Source organism: Sceloporus undulatus, chromosome 6 (assembly GCF_019175285.1).
Source record: "Sceloporus undulatus isolate JIND9_A2432 ecotype Alabama chromosome 6, SceUnd_v1.1, whole genome shotgun sequence".
NCBI classification, from domain to species: Eukaryota; Metazoa; Chordata; class Lepidosauria; order Squamata; family Phrynosomatidae; genus Sceloporus; species Sceloporus undulatus.
Window position 1 is genome coordinate 2,442,427 of NC_056527.1, and position 6,000 is coordinate 2,448,426.

Consider the following 6,000-nt stretch of genomic DNA (forward strand, 5'->3'; position numbering starts at 1 on the left):
AACAGGGGAACAGGACAAAAGCAATCCTGAGTTAATACATTAGAGCCAGTGTGGTTTAGCAGTTTGAGCATTGGACTATGACTCTGGAGACCAGGGTTTGATTCCCTGCTTGGCCATGGAAACCCACTGGGTGATCTTGGGCAAGCCACACACTCTCAGCCTCAGAAAACCCTATGATATGTTTGCCTTAGAAAGTTGGAAATGACTTGAAGGCACACAACTACAATGAAGTTCAAAAATATCAATGAGAAAGCATGTTGTGGCACTTCCAAAAAAGCAAATCAACTTAAAATGTCAATTTTTTCACATGCAAAGTAGCTGTGTAAACTAAATGATGGTGATTAGGAAGCAAGTCCATATTGTGCACTAGAATGAATTGAAATGTTAATGAAGTCTCATGTGCCATGATTTCTAGAACGACTTTGACCAAAAAACAAAACAAAACCCAACCCTCTTGATTTCAGCTTCCTTTAAGCCTGTTACTTTCAAAAATCAAAATTGCTAATTTTTCTTTTCTTTGGCAAAGCACCAAATGGTACAATTGTGTCGATACACCTGTCAAAGTTGAGAATGAATTTTCTCACACAGCTGTAGATGTACCAAAAGTAAGCGCTATAGTATACCAGTTGTGTGCGCTTGGAAAAACATGTACTATGTTTTAGGAAGCTCATGTAGTATTAGCATTGGGGTTTTGCAGAATTCTACCGAATCGTTTTCTTTGGATTCTGGAACTGTATTTCTCAGTGCTCAATTGTAATGCTAGAAATTTGGTTAATGCTCTGGTAAAGCTGTTGAACCCCATGGTGATATTGCAGTCATATCTGATTATATCAGCCTCTCCCAATTGGTGCCCTCCTGATAGACTGGACTTCAGGTCCCATCATCCCCAGGAGGAATGGAAGTCAGCAAATGTCCAAAAGAAGAAGTGAATAAAAGGACCCCACAGCAAGCAAGCAAGCAACTTTTTAAAAAATGATGCTTTTTTACTGGGAAATTATTTATGTCACATGGAGTGCGCCAAGCCGTAAACAACCAAGGAGGGAGATGTGGAAGACATTGCCATAAAATATTGATCAAAGCAATATAAACAAGGCCATAAAAATAGCACCAGTGATTCCCTACATGGCTGGCATCCAAAAGAAGCCTCCCAGCATCCATCAGCCAGCAGCCCTCACCTTTCATCTCACTTCCGCAGAATCCAGAGCAGGGCAGGACAATTTTGACTTAAAGAGTCTCATACCGTCAAATGCTGTACCTTGCTGAGCTTGTTTTGTAGCGTTGGTTGTGGAGGAGTGAATTCTTCCCAGAAGACTTTTAGAATTTGGGGTTTGGGATGGATTTGCTTAAACCACTCCTAGACAGGCCCAACCAACATGGGACTGTAACAGACAGCATTTCTGGGTGAGGCTCACATAATAAACTTGCCAAGGTGTTGAACTTATTTGGAGGGTACAGTTCAGCACTGACTGTAGTTTCTTTAAAGTGGCTTCATTGCCACACTGATGTGGAAGCCACCAGACGTTACTGCAGGTATGGGCCAAGTGTAGCTCATGGGTCCTAAGAAGCTCCTGGGACCCACTTTCTGGGCCTCAGAAAAGTGAGACAGTTAAACACGGCAGTTTAAAAATATCAGTGAGATTCTAGGCTGCATCAATAGCAGTACAGTGTCTAGATCAAGGGGAAGTAATGGTGACACTCTATCCTGCTTTGGTCAGACCCCACCTGGAATAATTCTTTGTCCAGTTCTGAGCCCCACAATTCAAAAAGGACATTGAGAAACTGGAGTGTGTCTATAAGAGGGCAACCAAAATGGTGCAGGGTCTGGAAATTATGACGCCCTACAAGGAGAGACTTAGGGAGCTGGGTATGTTTAGCCTGGAGAAGGGATGGTTAAGGGGTGATATCATAGCGCTGTTTAAGTATTTGAAGGGGTGTCACATTGAGGATGGAGCAAGCTTGTTTTCTGCTGCTCCAGAGAACAGGACAATGGAGCAATGGGTTCAAGCTAGAGGAAAAGAGCTCAACATTAGGAAGCATTTCAAAGACACTTTGAGAGTGGGATATGCTGCCTTGGAGTGTTGTAGAGTCTCTTTCATTGGAGGCTTTTAAGCAGGGGCTGGGTGGCCATCGGTTGGGATTGCTTGGATTGTGTCTTCTTGCTGGCAGAATAGCATTGGATTGGTGGCGTTGCGGGTCCCTACCTACTCTGTCATTCTAGGATTCTATGATTTCCCACCTCAAGATAGCCAGACATGACCTGGAATAACTGTGGTGCGTTACAGACTGCGGCTTTGCGGCGGTCTGCTGGCGCTGCTGTTTGCTCCACGAGGGAGCTGCAGCAGCCAACCGCGCGACTCCTGCACAGAGCAAAAAAGAAGCTCCAAAATGGAGCTTCTTCCTGCGGCGCAGTTATAAGCGTGGAGGCACCATGGCGCACCGCGACGTCATAAGGCGTGCTCAATGTGCGGAACACACATGTCTGCACGTCAATATGGCGGCGGCCATGTGGAATGGCCGCCCCATATTGTACGTATCACTAGTACTAGGGTTAGGGGGGTGCGGAAGCACCACCCCTTCCTAACCCTAATACGTAGTGAATATGTACTTTATGGCGGTTTGTAACCCGCCTGTGATTTCTTTGTGGTCTCTGTGAATCAAACAAATGAGTTATCTGCACCTCTTCAGTTAGCTTTGGTTCGAAGCTAACTGCACAGGCACAGAATAACCCATTTGTGTGGTTCACCGATGACCACTTGAAGAACTACAGTTATAGGTAAGCAACCTGCCCTCTTCATGGTTCCCTGCGAATCACACAATGGTTTATTCTGTGCCTGTGGCAGTTAGCTTCATACCAAAGCTAACTGCACAAGTGCAGAATAACCCATTTGTGTGAATTTGCAGATGACCACCGACAGAACTACTGTTACAGGTAAGCAACTTGTCCTTATCTTCCTTTAGTCTGAATGGGCTGCAGCTGGCGTTGCATGGCCTGTTTTCCAAACTGTAGCCAGAGCAAAGGAGGCTAATAGGATGGTGTGCAGCTCTTCGAAAAACCATGTTTGCTTATGGCCAGCATAACTGACCTGTGGCAAGAAATTCCATCTTTGGTTAATGCATAGCCTCCAACCTTTCACAGTTGAAAACCAGGACAAAAAGGTGTAGCCACAACAGGAGGGCAAAAGTAATTAATGAAGAAGCACACATAAAATTACTATTTAAGTAGAGACATTCTGGCATTATGCACTGAGTTTAGGAAGAGTAAGACTCATTCTTCCCTCCTCTGATAAATTGGGTGCAGAGGACCTCTGCACTTTGAACACTCTTTACAGCAATTGAAGGAAGTGGAAGATGGTGGGAGGAAGAGAGAGAAGCTGGGAGTAAAACCAGCAGAGAAAGTGGGACAGCAAAGATAAACTGGGGTGGTCTGCCAAACCAATACAGCTGGAGTTGCTTGATCTCAGGTTTTACAGATTTCAGTAGCTTCAGGCATCTTTTCTGGTCATTGTTACACCAGATTCAGCTGCTATGGTGAACTGCCTGGCTGCTGGCACTCAATGCTTGAGCAGGAAAAATCCTGCAAGCAAGAGAAAGAGGTCATTCGATGTTCAGTGTTTCCTCTGCCAGTTGGACCACAAATCTCTTGCAGTTTCCCATTGGTACACTGAAACTCCAGAGATACACAGTCCACTGCGGCTTGTCTGTGGCCACTCATTCCCTGCATGGGCCAATTACCTGGATCTGCCCTGCCAAGCTGGAGGACACATCTGCTGAATCAGACTGGATGGGAACAGAAGGGCATCTGCAAGCCTCCTGCAGAGGGTCCAGAGGAGAGAGCGCACTGCTGCTGCCATCTTCTGTTGAGAAGCAGGCCTGTTTTGCTGCTGGAACTTTCCTGCTGGTCTGGCTTCAGACTTCCCATGCAGTTACGATTTTCCAACTGTCATGGTTTGGCAGGGACAGTCCCACTTAACCGGCTGTCATCCACTTTTTCTGCTGCTTTTAAAATGTCCCAGGTTTCTCTCATTTCCCCCACTTTCCGCTGTTCTCAGCTACTTCAGTTGCGGCAAACTGATTTCAAGTGCAGAAATAGCTTGGGGGAAAAGAGGCTAGTGGAATCGGCCCTCCCCAGGAGGCTCAGGCAAAAGCCAACTGCTGCATCATCCCGAGTTGGTGTATCCCTTTTCATCAGTAACTTTTACCATCTAACCACACTCTGATGTTGCTTGGCCACAGATGTCCCAGTTTCATCTGTGAAATGTTAGGGTATAGTCACAAGGTGAGGGCTTTGAAGGAAGGAGGGAATGGATGTTCCTATCTGGAGGAGAAAGAATCACCCATATCTTTGGAAACCTCTGGCCCTGATGTATAGGTACAGGGGCAGTGGGGACCTTGTCCTCTGACAAGAATGCTTCTCCCCAAGTGACGTTTTTCCTTCCTCCTCAATTTCTAGCAGAAAATGAGATGCTGAAGATCATTTAGTCCTAAACACACTCTCCTGTGTTCACATCCCCTGGGTCACTCTGTCTGCCTCTTTTCTCTGGACGCAAACGCATTTTCTAAATACCAGCTGAATTTTTAAGTTACTGCAAGGCTAAAAATGGAGACTGAAGGGAATTTTGTAAAGGGGGGGGGGTGATAGTTCTTGTTTTGGCAGGGAAACTTGTCATTCCCCCCATAGCTACAATCTTGTGAGCCAGGCCTCTGGTAAAGCATGTCTCTTCAGGCCAAAGCTGGCTGGTGGGTGAAGAATCGGGCACACTGGCACTCCCCAGGGAGCTGCTTCCTTGTGGCCTTCTGTGCCGCCCTTGAGAGGTTTCTGAGTCAGCACTGGCCACACGCCAAGGAGGGCAGAGGATGTATCATCAGCCTCCACCTCTGAGCATGGTTGTCACAGACTTCTGGGAGGATGGGACCATTGTCTGGGTGCTGGAAACCAGTGAAACAGTCCGGAGAAATGTGCCAGGGATTGGTGCGTATGTACAAAGGGATGCAGGTAGGCGAAGGCATCATAAGACTGGGATTCTTTTTTAAATGTATATTCCCATGGGTGATTACACCCCAGACACACACACACAAATTCTCTCAGCCAGGAGCCAAAGCCTGTGTAGGCAGCCGTCCCTGTCGCTGTTTCTATGTTTGTCGGCCATGAAACCTACTGTGTTCAAGTAGAATAACCTAATGTGCCCTTGCTGTGTACGTCCAGTCATTCAAAGAGGGAGAATTGCTACATCCGTTCAACATTAAGAAGCTTAATACCAAATCAGGGCATGTGTCCATTTAGTGCCTCAACTGGCCCTTCCCATTGAAGCCTTCCAGATGTGGGATATGAGAGTCGTACTTGTAGCCCACACATCGGGCAGGCGCCTGAGATATGTCTCCGCCACACCGTTCAGCGCTTGGATTCCACTTAACTGCCATGTCCTATCCTGTGGGATTTTGAGGTTCACAGATTACTGAGGGATTTTGAATTTTTTGGTGAGAGAGCTGTAAGTCCAGTCCAGTCCACTAAGCTACATTTCCAAGGGACTTGCAGGGAGGTAGAAGTAATACAGTGGCCCCTAAACCGCTGGGATTTGGTTCCAGGATTTCCATGGATACCAAAGCTGTGGTGCGCTCAATGGGGTAGTAAAATGGGGTCTTCAATAAAAGGGCAAAAATCAAGATTTGCTTGCCAGGGGCACAGGAGAAATGGAATATTTCGAGCTCTGAATGGTGAATCGTTGGATGCAGAATCCATGAAGCAAAAGGCCAACATATTGAAATGTAGGTTGTCTCTAGAAGAAAACTCTCTTGAAAGAGAGCACCATGTTGATTTCTCCCAGCACCAAGCCAAAATTCGGCCTTTTATTAAAGCTCTTTGGGACTAATTTAATTCAAAGTGTGCATGTACATAGATTTTAAATGGTTACAGCTCTGTGCTTGCTTCATTTTTATCTTTTGGTGTTTGTTGAAATGGTTGATGGTTTTATCTAGCAGTACTTTAAATTATTGTACAATGCT

The 6,000-nt window shown here is 45.9% G+C and overlaps 1 protein-coding gene across 1 annotated transcript in view; it reads left to right on the forward strand.

Moving 5' to 3' along the window:
- Positions 1-6,000, forward strand: part of LOC121932843 (unconventional myosin-Ig-like) — a 59,906-nt gene that overhangs the window by 29,519 nt on the left and 24,387 nt on the right. The window lies entirely within an intron of this gene.